We start from the raw sequence: 17,907 nt of genomic DNA, 5'->3' as shown, positions 1-17,907 counted from the left end.
AGAAAGCTGCATTTGTCCTGATGCGGAATATGAGCAACTTAATTTGTGCTGAAAGGGAGACTGAACTGGGCAGACTTGCTTCCATGACTGCCTGTGTGCTTTTCTAAACAGTCTCCCTGCAGCTTGTGGTCACCTTTGGTGGTCAGGGGGTCGTTTAAACAAAAGGCCTCAATGTGCTCGCTGCAATCCTGCCACCCTAAAGTGACCAGCCGAAATTACCTGTGACCTTTCCCAGGAGTCTGAGCAGAAAACCCTTCTCGAAAGAGGGAGCGATAAAGAAATTTGGACTTCATTCTTTCATGGTTTTGCTCATAGGAATGTTTATTGGCAAGACACTAAGAATAAACCCAGTTATTGAAGAGGGAGCTGGGAAGTTGACAAGCATGGCTAAACCCAGCAGAGAAATTTGATGAGGAAATTAGATGCTGTGTAGATGGTGTGTAGTGATTAGTCTTCTGAAAGCCTGGATTATTATATAAGTAAGTGGGGGAAGGGCAGCTTATTGTGTCCGACAGATTCCATTTATACAGGTATCCTTCCAGCTAATTAGACCCATAAAGCTGCACTTGTTTATAAATTTCTAACAAACTCTTCCGTGGAGTACTTTAGTGAGATGAAACACCAAAGCTGAAGCATTTTCCCTTCAAAACTGGGTCTCAGTGAAAGGAAATAAGATTTAAAAAGAAACGTACAGCTAAAACCTTTTCCTGTAACAGGTTTTTTAGACTTTATATGTTCACGAATATGTGGATGTGTGTGCACCTACAGCAATGAAGAAGACTGGCTGTATGAGGGAGAGCCCTACAGTCACATAAGGGAGAGGAAAAGAGATGCATACAAACCCTCTCGAAATGAGCATTTACAAATCTTAGTCAGTGACTTGTATCGCAACCGGCCAAAACACCTCCTTTTTGCAACCTCCAATTCCCAAATAATTATTCATTCTGAAAGGCTTTTCTATGATTGCTTTTGTTCAGTTGATCAAAGGAGAATAACACATAATGGGCTTACCGAGCACAGCACCTGGCATATAATAAGTGCTCAAGAAAGTGGATGATTTCCCACTGCATTTTAATTCTGGTCTTCACCCTGGCTACCACTCCCATAGTCACACACTGAAGGCAAAGATGCCATGTGTTGGTGAAAAATGATACAAAAGCCCGAATCTCGGCTGTGCACGTGGTGTGACACTCCTCAGGCGCTTTGCTCAGTGGGCTCTGCATTGTCGCCTGCAGCCAGAGCGGCTACAGATTAATCGGCTTGTTTAAACTGCAGCAAACACATTTTATATGTGGATTTCTTTGACAGCCATCATGATCCTTTGGTGGGAAAAACTCAACCTTAGCATCCCCAAAATTCAAGTGAATTCCAAACGTGGTCCATGTTTCTGATGGTACTGACCAGTTTTGCTGCCTGAAGTTATAAGACGAAGCGGCAAAGGATTTGCTTGCCCAGCATCAAGCACAAACTAGCAAACTTACATCTTGGGGAATCTCTTAAAAGCATGTCAGCCTTGAGTTTTTTTAAAATCATGCACTTCATCTGGCCTTGTAGTCATTGCTTTAAGTGAACTCTTTGCTTTTGCAGGTTGTTGGTTGTTTAAACTATACATCTACCAGGTCACTCAAAAGAGGAGGGGTATAGATTAGTAATGAATTGATTGCTGGAGCTTAATTAGCTAACAGGACAATTCATGATGAATCAATTCTTGTCATAAACAAGACATGCAGCAGAGACTTCTTCAAGTTCCTCTGGGTTGAAATTACACACACTGGCGTGGATACCTTCATGGTAATAGATAGATGATGATGTCATCAACATTATAAGTGGATGAATTTATTTTCCTCCTCTGTCTTTAGTACAACTCCATATTGTGCACATATATATGTTGATGCATTGAGAAATGGAGCATAAACAAACAAAAACCCCAATAAATTATTTGCTATTGGTAATGTGTTATTTAAATGAAGTTGGCTTTTTAAAAGATAGACTATACCTGATGGATACTCCACACATTTTATAAATCCATGCCACTTGCAAGAATAATAGCACTCAGATTGCACACATTACAAAGAACTTCAAAGTTCTGTAGGTATCTTTACTCACTTATTCCTTACAACAGTTGAATGGGCAAGAAGTATTTTTAGTCCCATTTTATGGATTAGAAAACTGAAGCCCAGAGAGCATAAGTAATTTCCCCAAGATCACACAGCTGGTAAATGAGCTCAGATTCAAACCCAGGCAGTCTGGCTCCAGATTGCATGCTCTTAAACACCATATCACCTCTTAATGGAAAAAAAGAGAGAGAGAAAGAGAGCTCACAGTGGAAGGAAGTTCTCAAAAAAGGAACCATCTCAAGTTAACTATGTAAGCTTTCACTTTAAACAACTAGAAAAAGAAGAGTATAATAAACCTAAGAAGAAGAAAATAATTAAAAGATCAGAAAGCAATGAAACTGGAAACAGAAAACAATAAAGAAAATCAGTAGACTAGTTTATACACAAAAATAGACAAAAGAGAGTTGGGGTCTATTTTTGCCTTGCATTGCAATAATTGATTTGAGTTTTTGATTCATAAGTTAGAAAATTTGTTTTTAGGATCTTAATATAAATTAGCCCTTCTACTGAATCATCATATCTAGTTACCGTATTTATAAACTTTATAGTAGTATAATATAGTAGTTTATATTATAAGGTTGAGAGTGTTTCTTTTGTAGCCCATCAATTTCACACTTAAATATAAAGCATGTGTTTTGAATATGTATTAATGTTTTGTGCACACCCATTCTCATTTCACAGTGGTTTCATGTATTGTGGAATTAATTGTTTTAGGCATAAAAATCATCAGTGTTTACTGAAGTGAACATCTTGCTTCACAAAAGATACGGAAGAAGTACAGTGCCATTGAATTAGTCACGAATGCTTGCTCTGTTTTTCTTGCAAACTCTGCCAAACCAAAAGTGTTTCAGGGGTTTATTTTACCTTTCAATGGAAGGACCAATTCCTTGGAGGGAAATTATATTTTGCACATTACAGTTAAAAATTATGTTTGCTTTATTTTATTTTTGCAGCGGAGGTATTGTGACAAAACCATTTTCTCTTTGCAGTCACTATTTGCCAAGATAGCCTTGAAAAGTTTGCTCATTTTCCTTTCCGAGGACTCTGTTATTTCAAGTATGTTTTTTCTCTCTATTTTTTTTGCCAGCTGTGCAAATTTTATAAAACAGCTTCAATATGAATCTTTTATGACTGTTCTTCAGTCATCTGAGTTATACTAAGCACGAAAGGCATAAGAGATACCCACTTTGGATACTGGCTAAGACAGACAGCAGCATGCAATGCACACAAAGGAAACTCAATCCTCTAACAGCTAATTAAAAAAGCATTACTTTCCACCAGGGCTGACCTCCAGCCATATAAAGGATAAAGATGGCTGTCTGTCAATCATGTTTACCTAACAAATTCTGGCACGGGATCATGATGAATGGACAGATCTAAAAAGGGACGATATTGCTCAGAACTCCTAGGTACTCTTAATACCACCTTTAAAGAGGCAGAAGACCTCATCAGTAATTTGAAACCCCTGCCTCAGTGCTAGGGATACACCAGGGCTAAATTTGCCAAGGACGTCAGATACTAGATACAAGAAGGCAAGAGAAACATATTTTCACATCTGCAAAGATTTTGATGTAAGTGTATTTAAGATATCATAACAAGTTCATGTACCCCAATGTGTTTTTTTTTAACTTTTTAAAAATTGCTTGAGGATATACCAGAGACCCAACAGTAGACTGTGTTTGTTCTTCCCTGTAATTATCCCCAAATCAACTAGCAGGAAGGAATCCTTGAAGTCATTTAGTCCATCCCCCTGTTTCCAGGCAGGCCAGCAAGAGCCTTTTCTTCTTCAGTCATAAAAATACTAGGTGAGTCAACAATTTGCTTTCCTATGATACTACAGAGACTGTAGATTTTTACAGCCAGGTAATTTCTCCTAAGTCTAAACTAAATCCTACCGTTTTCAAAGCAGCATTTCATTCTGCCCTTCATTAGAAAAAAAAAAAAATCTTTGCCATCAGCCATAAAATATCTCTTCACAACTTTTCACTATGGGGACTACTTTGAAGAGAACCCTGATAGGAAAAAATTCACTCAAAGTTCATGCAAGGGAAGAGTAGCCAGTCTAGATCCTCTCTATCCAGCAAAGATATGATTATCTCTGCAGGCTTGCTCTCTCTCTCTCTTTCTGTCTTTTCTTCTTCTTTTTAGTTGAGGTATAATTGACATGTAACATTATGTTAGTTTCACGTGTACAACATAATAATTCCATATATTGTATATATTATGAAATGGTCACTGTAATAAGTCTAGTTAACATCTATCACTGTACATAGTTACAATTTTTTTCTTGTGATGAGATCTTTTAAGATCTACTCTCTTAGCCATTTCCAAATACACAATACAGTATAGTTAACTTTAGTCACCATGCTCTACATTAGATCCCCAGGACTTTATTTTATAACTGGAAGTTTGTATCTTTTGACTCTCTTCACATATTTCACCCACTCCCCAACCCCCAACCAATCTCTTTTCTGTTTCTGTGAATTTGTTGTTGTTGTTGTTGTTTTAGATTCCACATATAAGTGAGATCATACAGTATTTGTCTTTCTCTGAGTTATTTCACTTAGCATAATGCCCTGAAGTTCTATCCATATTGTTGCAAATGGCAATATTTTTTCTTTTTATAACTGAATGATATTACATTGTATAGATATACCACATTTCCTTGATCTATTCATCCATTGATGGACTCTTAAGTTATTTCAATACCCTGGCTATTGTCAATAATGCTGCAAGTCCATAGGACTTCTGACCTGTATTTTTCAACAGTCTTCAATATGTCCAGCCTGTCCTTATCATTCTTGCTGAGCTTACCTTATTCACTTCAATACTTATTTTGGATCACAACAAGGAAAAATGGATTTTTTGTATTAATTGTAATAATGAAAATAACAGTAATACTACTAATAAAGCACAGTGTCCGGAAAACAGAAAATATAAATTTACTATTTGGATGGTTTATACCTACATTTTTGAGCTTCAGCTTTGTCCAGTGATGGCATGGTGGCAAAGAATAATCTGACCAAGTATGTTGGTAGTACATTCTCAAGATTCTTATTTCTTGGGGTTCTATTTATGATTTTTGAACTCACTTTAATTTAGTTTGCTAACTCAGGCTGAGACTATGGTGTATCATATGTCTTTTGATATTACCTTATTTTGCATTTTGCCCCAGTTAAATATTATAATTTTTTTCATTTTTTTGGGCATGTTTCTTCTCCAAAACACATATCCATTCACTACATTTTTTTGGTATGCACATATAGCTTTTGTAATACATTTATGATTGTTTTCTAATTATTTCATGAAAATTAGTCTTATCTATTCAAAGTCAAGAGGTAGTAGATAGTAGTGGCTTTGGTTTACTCATTCCCTAGGGCAAGTTATAGAACTTCTCGTGCCTCAGTTTACTGTTATTATGCCTGTTAAAACCAAGTATCATAATAATACTTTCTTATAAGATTATTATGAAGATTACAGGGACTGATGCAGTGCTTAGGACAATTTCTAATATATAATAAGCACTGTATATATAGTTATTATCAAGAGCCAACCATCCATCTAATGTTGTAGTGATATCAACCGTTAAGTCCAAGCAATTGATAAAAATACAAAATTCTCTGAAGATGATTTCGGGGTTTTTGCTCAGTTTCATTTGTTACATGTGTTTCTCTTTTTCTCCCCTACTGGCTGATATTCTAGCATAAGCAGTTTTCCCTGGTCAGGCACCTTCTCAGGTGTATGCTACTTCATAATTTGTGTAACTACCTTATCCCAGTTATTTCAATGCATTTGTATGACATACTTAGATAATTGTCTTCAGAGTCAACTTATCAACTTATACCAGCATTCTTCTGATTTGTTAGATGTGCAAATGTTAGATGAAAAACATTATCAAGCCAATTTGGTTTATTGGTCTCATTCATCACATTCAACATTTTCATAATCCAGTGGTTTTGATCTTTATAAATAGATATTTGGGTGATAAGTTTTAATATATTTCCAACATTTTGTCTATAATTTTGATGACCATAACCTGTTCCATGTCATTCTCCTTTAACTGGAGAATGAATAGGGTCAAACTTTGGTCTTTTCCTCAATTGCTAATAAGACATTAAGTTGTAATTATCTACATATTTTGATGAGATTATAGCTCCTTTTTTATTTTACATGTCAAAAATTTATTCTTTTATTGTGCAAAGAAATGATATGAGGAAATTGGGGACTTCAATTTAGTGATATGAAGTCTGTGTCATCTTGGGGCTGTGTGTGTGTGTGTGTGTGTGTGTGTGTGTGTGTTTGAGATTTCCTTGCCATTCCTAAGGAAGAGAAGAGAATTTAGATAATTTATGACATGTTAATGATGCCTAGTTGAAATATATCTGTAACTTGTAATGTTTAATAGTGGTGAGAAAGTTTAATTTGCCCTCTCTTTTACCCATGTTATTAAAAAAATATTTGAGTAGAGAGAAAGTGAAACATTAAGCGGGGAATATTATGTGGCTCTTTTTTATTTGCTTTCCATGAATTTTACCCTAAAATTCCTGTAAATGCCTGTCCTCATAATGGCTTTTGGCACTGTTATTTTTGGATAACCTAATGAAGAATGCAATACAAGAAATAAGTGTCAGAGTTTTGGGCCCTGCAGACAAATTTCTGTAATCAATCGTGAGATTTACAACAGATACTAAAAAGAGAAGCAATTTTACAGAGAAAGGATTTAGGATGGCATAATGTCATGATAGAAAAAAACTCTAAATGGTATTTAGTTCTGGCCTACTCCACAAAAGCAACTGATATTTCATAAATCATCTACATTATCATATTATGTCAAAGGGTCATAAAAATTGGGACATTAATGAATGTAATTTAAAATATTTGACCTCAAAATAAAGTCACTCTCTTGAGACTGATAAGAAGTATAGCTGTCTCCCACACAAAATTTCATGATGGAACTTATTTAATTTCAGAATTACCATGGTAGAAGAAATTTCGAAGTGTACAATTAGTGACTCATAGACTAAAACATCCAGGGAGATACTTTCTATACCATGCTGCTCCTGCATGATATGACCATCCAACATAATTTTGGAGGGGTTGGGGAAAGAGTGGACCAGTTGTCCAGGCTCAGCTTTCAGGGAGGGGAAATATAGTATGGTAGAAAGTAAGTTGGATATTAGACAACCCATGAATTGGCCATATAGACATTTATAATACCTTATATGAAAAATGTTAAATGAATATTTTAGTTGAGGCATCAAGACAATCAATGCCACAATTCAGAGAGACCTGTGAGAGCATGAAGCCGTGCTTTCCCTTTTTAGTTTTCATGGAAAATTCCAAGCATTTACAGAAGTAGATATAATAGTATAATGAATCCTTAGTATCTATGCCTTGCCTTCAACACATGGCCAACCCATATCGCTTTGTTTCATCTTTATCCTTACTCCTACTAATACATTATTTTGAAACAAATTCCAGACATCTTATCACTCAATGTGATATATAATATCTTAATGTGATATAAATAAATATCTTAATGTATATCCTTAACAGATAAAGATTACTCAGTGTTTAATATATCCAAAATACCACTATCTTTCTGAAAAATTTAACTATATTTCCATAATGTCACCAAAATCCAACCAGTGTTTACATTTCTTTGTTTCATATTTTTTATAGGTAGTATGTTTGAATTAGGCTCCAGACAAAGTTCACGAATCATATTTGATTGATATACCTCTTCAGTCTCTCTTTTTATTTCCCTCTCTTATAATTATTTGTTGAAAAACTGGGTTAGTTGTCTTAAAGTTTCCCACCTTCTGGATTTTGCTGGTTTCATCCTTCTTTAATTAAAGTTCTGTTCTTATAAACTGACAATAAAGTTTAAAAACCCTGAATAACACATTTTTAAAGAAGATGGCAAAACTAATCTTATTAACCCTTCACTCATAAAGAGGGTGGAAAGAGTAAGGGTTAGAAATGGGAATATGTTTGAAGAGAAGAGTTAGTTTGTTATGAGTCCTTTTTACCTCAGATCAAGAGAAAAGCCCTTAATGAAACCACCCTGAGAATTTAATATAAGCTCCTGCATTTAGTCAGTGTTTGGATCCTGCCTAAAAAGGTTGATGTGGAGCCAAGGAGAGCTGACTGGGTTGAGAATTGCATTCTTGAAGTTTGTCAAACTACAGGATGTGTGAGATCATCTTATGAGATGATAGTGTGAAAGAGTGGCATGGGATTAGTTTAGATTCTAACAAGAAAGCTACTTGGAAGAAGGCACTGGTACCTCTGGGAAGAAGAAGGAGCAAGAGATTGGCCAGAATTCGGATGGATTTGCCCTAGGTAAAGGAACTTGAAGAAGAGATCTGAAGCCATTGATGTGCTATAGTTTTTAGGTGATAATTCTCCCAAGGGCCCATAAAACCTCCTAGAAGTTTGAGTCAGATCCTGCTTTCTGTCTATTTCACTTTCCAGTTGAGAGGAGAAGTTCGGTTGGAGAACCTGAGCTGAAGCTTTGTGATTGCAGCACATTGGAAGAAAGACCGAACTTATAAGAAATAGACACAATTATTGCTTAAATACTTTCAATACAATCCAAAATCGTAATGATAACTGATGTTTGTTCTTTGGCTCGCCCCAGCCTGATTCTGGAATATAAGCTCCAGTATGGATGGTAACTCTTACATATGTCACCAACAGCCATTACAACTGTGCCTGGCATGAACAATTGCTCAGGAAATATTTGCTAACTAGCTTACTACAATTTTAACCTATATGTCTGAATTAAATCTTAAATATTGGTATCACAGCCCTGTACCTCTGAAACAAATAATACATTATATGTTAAAAAAAAAAAAAGAAGAAGATAGTAGGAGGGGAAAAATGAAGGGGGGGAAATCAGAGGGGGAGACGAACCATGAGAGACGATGGACTCTGAGAAACAAACTGAGGGTCCTAGAGGGGAGGGGGCTGGGGGGATGGGTTAGCCTGGTGATGGGTATTAAAGAGGGCACGTACTGAATGGAGCACTGGGTGTTATACGCAAACAATGAATCATGGAACACTACATCAAAAACTAATGATGTAATGTATGGTGATTAACATAACATAATGAAAACAAAAAGCAAAAATAGTATTGGTATCACTTCAGCAGTGTTTTGCTAAAGTTATTTAATGGCTATCAAATTGATCTTTTTTGCATTCTTTGCAAGAAAAATATATTGTTTCTTTTTTTAAAAAGATTTTATTTATTTATTTGAGAGAGAGAGAGAGCACAGAGGGAGAGTGAGAGAGCGAAGCAGACGCCCAACTGAGCAGGGAGCCCTACTTGGGGCTCGATTCCAAGACACTGAGATCAGGGCCTGAGCCAAAAGACAGATGCTTAACCAATTGAGCCATCCAGGCACCCCAAGAACATTAAGTTTCTTAAGTGACTTTTTCTTTTATTTAATCTTATCTACTCTAAGATGTAAATTTTAGAATTTCAGAGATTTAAAAGAACAATTCAAGCCTCTTATTTTACAAATGAGATAACTCAGAGAGGGTAAGTGTCTTATCCAAAGGCATAGAAAAATCTATTACGATATGGTTTTTACATCAAATGAGTTATTTGTTATTTCTTCCATTTATGTTAATTTTTTTCTATTAATTAGGTTGTAAGATTATTTTTTATGCACTAATTTATGCTTCTACATAAATCTCCACAGCATGTATCCTGGTGCTGGCATATATGTAGCTTTCAAAAAATACAAATTACTTAATTGAGTTATCGGAGTATCAGAAATCACTCAAAAGAATATCAAGAAAAATTACATTACAAAATATGTGATTTATTCAAGTACATTCTTTCAACATTTAAATGTTATTACAATGATAATTATGTTAAGTGAGATAGCATTTTATAGTCAGAACTGTCTTAACGTAAGTGTACAAAGACAAGGTATTCAAGAGAACATTTACCCAAAGTTTTGTTTGCTGTTTGAGCTAGGTTTTCCTATTTTAAGAAATAAGGGAAAATAAAGGAAATAAAGAACTAATTTGAAAACATATTTGTATTAAAAGGAGTGTAAAACAGCAAGTGGTCTAAATAATTCTCTTCACCAAGGATGAATTTAATTTAGTGGAGAGAGCATATGGCTCAGAGTTAACTTGTAGACATAGTCTATCATGAACTACCTGTGTAATGTGGATTTAATGCAACTTTATGTGCTTTTATTTTCTCACCCCTATTATTTCTATGCAGAGCTCAGTGGGTAAAATATAATAATAAATGCACTTTTGAAATGATAAAAGTCGATTGATATAGAAGGTTCTATGTGACCATGTGCTTAGCAGCAGGAAAGAAAAAGTCATGCTTCTGCAACTATCATCTATTTAGAATCATAGATCACAGGGGGAATGGGACATTAAAGGTCCCTCTCTATGCTGAAATGTCTTTTGCAGCATATTTCCTAAAGTTGAAAGGTATACCACTGGTGGAACATGAGGTGACCTTAGACAGTACATGAATGAATGTTTTTAAGTTATTTAAATGCTTATTTAACATGCTTAAAGTATTTTAGAAAAAGAATAAAATTCCAAGATAGTAAGCCTTCACTATGACAGATATTATTGCCTTTTCTTTCAACAAAATTACTTAGGCAAAAAAGTTATCATTTTAATGTAAAAAATTAAAACATGGTACATAAATATGGTGAATTAATGATATAAGTTTTTAAATGACTAAAGCTTGGGAAATAGTTTTCTACAACCATCTATGTAGAAGAGTGGTCACTTGGCCTTTGTTTGACAAACCCAGAAAAGGAAAATTCACTGCTGGATCAGAAAGTTTATTCTGTCTTTGGAAAATTTTGAACATCTCAAAATCTTGCTCTTATCTGTGCAAAATCCATTACATTGTAGTATCAAATATTTGATGTCTGTTCTGAAAATTGAGGACACCGAGAATAAGTCTAATTCCTTTCCCTCTCCATAGTCTGTGGTCCTCTACCACACCGCCCACCTAACATGTCCGTAACTGAAGAGGGCAGCAGAATTGGGCTTTAATAATGCGGATTGGTGAAACTAACATTGTTCTGGTTTCCTGACTCTTTCCAATATTTTGATTCTGGCCAATTTTATATGAACTAATAATTTACTTTTCCATTTTAAAAATTTTATAAAAATTGGGAGAAATTTGTTCATAATCTTTGAATTTTATTACACTTAGATAATAGTGAATCTGTTAGCATTTCTGGGGGAGAAAGGGCCTTTCCAAATTTTGAAATGATATTTCTGTGAGATATTTTCAGCTCTTTAAAATTACAGTTTTCTATTTACTGAAGGCAAGCAAACTTGAGTATTCCGGCCTCTCGTTGTCTTCTAAACTTAGTTTACGTTAGAGCTTTTATTTTCAAGCTAAAACTGCTATCATTTCTTTGAGAGATGTCACTTATTTTAGGAAAAAAAGTTTATTTAACTTGTGCATCAACATATTTTATTCCAAATCGCTTCCTTGGACTGAGACTTCTGAGATTTCATGAATGCAACAGCTTCTCACTTTTGTCCATGTGTGCAAAGGAACTAGAAAAGAAGAATAATATAAAGGAACAAAGCTAAGCCAGGACATCAGGCTCCTAAGAAAAATTGCTTTCTGTCTATTTCAGTGTCCAACTGAAAGGAGCAGCTTGATTGGAGGAACAGAGTTAATGCCCTATGACTAGAGCCCATGGAACGACATAAGTTGCAAGAAATGGAATTAAGTGACTTACTTATTAAGTAGTAATTCACCCAGACCCACAACATCATTATAGTTCCACCAATCCTGTGCAATCCTGATTGGAGGTGAGCTGAAAGACTTCCCAAAGCAAGCTCACAGGCCATGAAGGACCTCAAAACCATGGCTTGTGAGTTTTTCCAGTGGAAGTGAGTTTTGCCTCTGGGAATATTATTTTAAAAAGAAAATATTACTGCCCTGATTGGGGGTTTTACTAAACTTACGACCACTAGAGCAAGAAAGTCTGTAATGTTACCTTCATAACTGGAGTGAACTTCTGCATGCCAGCATCCCAGCAACAGAGTCTGGTTGGGATGGAAGATGAATCGAGGTTAAAAAGGGATAATGGAGAAAGGGGGGCTGAGAAACTGATTGGGCTAAAGAGACTGGATCTCCAAAATGAGTAGCAAGTGCTTAACCAAATAGTGTACAAAAAAGGGAGTAAACTTGATCTTGATTGGGGCAAATGCTAAATATTATAGGTTGTTTAATTTAATGGGTGAGGCAGGTCAAGGGAATGAGTGATAATATTAAAGTAAATCTGAGAATGATCAACCTATTTATAGTGCATCCTCACACACAACTGTCAGGGTATGTTTTCATGACCTCCATCGTATCCACCTTTTCTTCCTCCTACACTATTTGGCTTAATCCATTCCAGACTCACTGTCTTTGGTGTTCCCTGAACATGTCAAGTATGCTCCCAACTTTCTTGCACATATTATCATTTTTGTGATGCTTTTCTTGAAGCATTCTACTTTAAACTCATGTTCTCCTTTATTCAGTGCACGCTGTTTCTCTTCCTTGCTTTATTTTTCTCCACAAAACTTACCACATCCGGATATGATGTGTATTTTGCTCAATATATTTATTATACTGATAGTCACACTAAAATATAATCCTGCCATGAAGGCAAGTATTTTTGTTTGCTTTATTCACTGCTATAGTTCCAGAACCCAGAAAAGTACCTGGAACATAGTAAGAGCTCAAATATTTGTTGAATTTTCATTTGAATAGTCCTTGTTACTTATATTTCTTTGTCTTTAGATCATTTCTCCCCCTCTTAGCCTTCTGTTACCTTAAAACTGAAGTTAATCTATAACTATAGCTTGTTCATGGAGTCTATTCTTTCTATAAACTTTCTCTAGGCTTCCTTTTAGATTTGCTTCTGTTTCCCACAACCTGAATCCCTTCATATTTCATAAGTCTAATTATTGAAACAGACTATTCAAAATTAATTTCTATTGGGCCTCCTTTTTTTTTCTTTTTTCTTTCTTTTTTTTTTTTTTTTGGTACCTGGCAACTGGTCACCCTGTGAATCAACTTTCTCGGATCCCACATTAAGATCCCTCAGCTGTAGCTCAAGATTCAAACCATGATTACCCAGAGCTATCTGCTCTCTTCCCTTGGATGAGGCAGATACATGATCTATACGGGTGTTAAAATTACTGGTTTTGTAAGATGTAAATGTGATCTGAGTTGGATATCAAATGTTTTCAAAATGTGTTCATTTTAATTACCCTTTCTCAATCTACTTCTGATCAATTCTCTTTCTTTTTAAATGTCCCTTATCTCATGTGAATGTCTAGCTACCCTGGCTAGAGATCTCAGTCCTTATAAATGATTACCATCTCTTGTCAATTTTATTTATTTTAAAGATTTTATTTATTTGACAGAGAGAGAGAGAGAGAGAGAGCACGAAACAGGGAACAGAAGCAGGGGGAGTGGGAGAGGGAGAAGCAGGCTTCCCGCAGAGCAGGGCGCCTGATGCGGGGCTCCATCCCAGGACTCTGGGATCATGACCTGAGCTGAAGGCAGACGTTTAACGACTGAGCCACCCAAGGGCCCCGCCAATTTTATTTCTGAAAAATCTTGAATATGTGTCTTTCTCTGAATTCCCACATGTTTCCTTAGTTAGATTTCTCTAGACCTAACTTCTCATTTCAAAAAATATTACACACTTCTACCAGAATGTCTTTTAAAAATACTGATGCAAACAGATAATTTTTCTCTTCAGAATCCTGCCATGATCCTAGGTAAGTCAGTAAGATAAGAAATAGAAATAAAATGTTAAAATATTTTTAAGAAGAAGCAAAAGGTAGATCACATGATTGTGTAAATAAAATCCCATAAAATAGATTCTGTTAGATTATCTGCAAATTATCTTATAGAATCAATAAGTAAATTTAACAAAGTCGTTAGATACAAGGTAAACATACAAAAATCAATTATTTTAATCTCCTAGCAACAATGGAAAAATTACAAAATAAAACATTTCCATTAATATTAGCATCAAAAATTAAATGTTTAAGAGTTCAGTTAATAAAAGATGGGAAATTAAATGTTTAAGTATTTAGTTAATAGAAGATGGATAAGATTTCTACACTAAAACTTATAAAACATATTAGTGGATGTTAAACAAATGTTTGTTAAATCAACACCAAATACTTGTGTCTAGAAAACATTCTCTAGTCACTTCTGGAGATGTTATGTATACTTAAACCAAAGTAGAAATGCAAAAATTGTTATCAGTTTACTTGGAAATACAAATGTACTTTGCTCATCCTTAGCAAAGTAGATTCTTATACTCCTGTGGGGATTGTAAATGATTTTAAAAATATCTAGTGACAGTCCACACATTAAATTTTCTTTTATTTTGTCTCCATGAATATTAAATGCATAGAGAAATAAAGCTAAGCGTTTTGCACATTTCTATACATTTCAATACATGTGTTTGTTGTGAAAAAAATCATGCAGCAGATTCAAAGAATTGTTTCTATTTCTGGTAACATGCTTGCTTCATAAATAGCTGTGATTTTAGTGTTTGAATAAATGCATTTTGGTCAAATGATGAAATTATCAAATTTAAAATACAATTTTTAAAAGGTGTATGAAACAAGATTTATTTGTTTGTATTTCCTTGAATGGGGACCTGTCAAGCACTTTGTTGGGTTCAACATTGCTGAACATTTGCCCTTGATTGTGACTGTCCTCTACAAATGTAGGAGAGCAGCCAGTTTAAACACATGATTCTCAGGGTTCATTTAGGGTTTTGATGGCAGGGTGCAAAAATACATATATTTGTTGTAACACCTTAATTGGCATTTTTCTAGATGTTTTATGACCATGTGAAATTATATCTGGATATTAAATTGTTCATACATTTCCTACTTTGAAGAAACTAATTAGGTCTAAATGACTAATTCTCAGTTGCAGAGTCATGAACACAAAATATGATTCATGGAAGTAGGCATGACTTCACATCCAGGACATGGTAACGCTTTATTTGTGTGCATTTAAGGAAGACAGGGGCAGAAGTTCATTTGCTGCACCTGTTACAAAAAGTTGTGAAGGCAAGTAATAGTCTGGAATCGTCCGTACATCATGCCCAGTGGCACTTCAAGAATGATCGCATATGCCAGCCACATGCTGGCAACTCTGCTTCTTCAGTCTTACCATGACTCACACATAGTGAGTACAGAACAGGAAGAAACTGAAGGAAGGGACTCAAAACCTCCTTTGGAATCAGGGTTCAAAAAGGAAGCTGTTGAGGTGGGGGTACAGAACGTATTTTCCTCTCAGTTTTATAATAAATCATAGGTTTATATTTTTTGATTTAAGAATATTTATAAAGTGCATACATTATTGTCATTGGTTATGCTTCTGATCAGGGGTTCCCTGCATCCCACACATTTTTTTTTTAAACATTGGCATTTTCTAAGAAATTCAACATCTAGGGTTTGAAACAAATCTTTGGTTCCTAGTGTTTTGTAATTTTCATTAGCTTTTCTCATTAAGAAAGGAAACCGAGCAGAGAAGCATTGCTTACTGAAATTGCTATATAGGTGGTAGTGTTTCTCACCTGAGATCCAAATACTTAGTGCACACTTAAGGAACTATAGAGGTTACAGATTATATGTCATTCCAGGATGCAAGCAGCAGTGGACATAGGTTTTTGCTTTGTTTCATTTTATTTCACTGCTCAACATTCATTTTCCTTTAAATCATTTCTTTTTATTTTATGTTTTTAATTGAGATGCAATTGGCATACAACATTGAATTAATTTTAGGTGTACAACATGATGATTTGGTATGTGCAGGTGTTACAAAATGATCACCATACTAAGTTTAGTTAATACCCATCATCACACACAGTTATGATTTTTTTTCTTATGATGAGCACTTTTAAGATCTATCAGCAACTTTCAAAATACAACACAGTATTGTTAAATGTAGTCACCACGCTGCACATTACATCTCCATGACTCATTTATCGTATTTCTGGAATTTTGTATCTTTTGACCATTTGCATCTATTTCCTTTCCTTTCCTTTTCTTCTTTTAAATAGCATTCTTACTGCCATCATGGTAGACCTGATGTCTTCTGGTCAAAGACAAATCCAGACCCATTGGATGCTCTGTTTTAAAATTTTAATCTGAGTAGAAGAACCAACAGACCAAAATGGTTAGTTTTTGTTCTTCCCCGTTGGTGATGTCCTCACTGTCCTTGCCCAGCTATGAGACTACTGTGTTGGTTCCTGCTTCCTAGCTTTGAGATCTTCCTTCATATGCCAAAACCTTATTCTTTATCCTCTGATAAACTTTGAATCCTAATTTCCCTCTTGATGCCTTCCAATAAATTCTATGTCTGTAGCTTTCAATGAAAGATATTTAACTGATATATTACTCATAATTTCATTTTACAGTTTCACGCAGAATGCAAATAATCATAATGCAAGTGGCATTATGAATAAAAAGCAAATCACTCATAAACATTTTACATTTATTGTTGATAACAAAAGGTAATTATCTCACAATTATTGAAACAAACATATGTCAGAACACTGTGGCTGGAAAATGCTGATATTTAGCCTTAGAAGCTATTGGTAATGGCAACCTGTTCCTTGTTAACTCTGAGTAGAGATGGTCTCTGGGATGCTTTATAGGTTTGGGGCTCCAGGAATTTGATGACAGCATAATCGTACCATTTGTGTGAATCTGCTGGAGTTGGCAGAAATTCTACTGGGGGAGTTTTTGTCTAAGTTGAAGTGGGAATGAAAGGTGTGTGTGGGAAAGGTGGGAGGAAGAACTCAGGGCGTGACTGGGCGAGGTAGAAACAGAACAAACAGCTTTATCATGTGACCTTGGGACTTCTCCCTCGTGGTGTGAGTCACGTTTCTGGGTTTTCCTGCATTGCCACTGTATATAGAGGTCATTTGCAATTACTTTCAAAATTATAGCCCCTAAATAAGAGGACTGCCTAACTGACGGAGCCTGCTGAGATAGCATCCATCCATATACAAATGGCTGCACTGTAATGCACATTGCTGATTGGACCAAGTGATAGGCAGCTAACACGGGGGCAACCAATCCAGTGGCCTACAGAGCTGGTCTGGTATGTCTGCCCAAACAAGGAATAATAATCATTAGAAAAAGGGGGGCGCTTGGGTGGCTCAGTTGGTTAAGCGACTGCCTTCGGCTCAGGTCATGATCCTGGAGTCCCGGGATCGAGTCCCGCATCGGGCTCCCTGCTCAGCAGGGACTCTGCCTCTCCCTCTGACCCTCCCGCATCGGGCTCCCTGCTCAGCAGGGACTCTGCCTCTCCCTCTGACCCTCTTACCTCTTGTGTTCTCTATCTCTCATTCTCTTTCTCTCTCAAATAAATAAATAAAATCTTTTAAAAAAAAATAATCATTAGCAAGGACAAGCCCTCCTTTATCTTGGGGGTATAAATGGGGAAATTTATGAAAAGAGTTAAAGAGAAGGGTAAAGAATGTATTTCTTAGCAGGGCCATGAAAAGTCAAAGTTCTGAATAAGATGAAATTAGAAATGAGCAGAAACCGTAAAGTGAAAAAAAGAAAATAGGTGAAGTAAACCAACACACTTCCATTTCTGGTAACATAGTAGATTAAAGAACCTGAAAAACCTTCTGTACCCACCTGGAAATGCAGTATACAATACAACAAATATCAATTTAAATGCCTAACTGAGCTTTCAAACATGTGTTCATATGTGTGTGTATAAATATATACA

Source organism: Eumetopias jubatus, unplaced genomic scaffold, assembly GCF_037043125.1.
Source record: "Eumetopias jubatus isolate StellerSeaLion01/CBP00866 unplaced genomic scaffold, mEumJub1_p1.0 scaffold_6, whole genome shotgun sequence".
In the NCBI taxonomy this organism is placed as follows: domain Eukaryota; kingdom Metazoa; phylum Chordata; class Mammalia; order Carnivora; family Otariidae; genus Eumetopias; species Eumetopias jubatus.
This window is presented reverse-complemented; position numbering follows the sequence as displayed.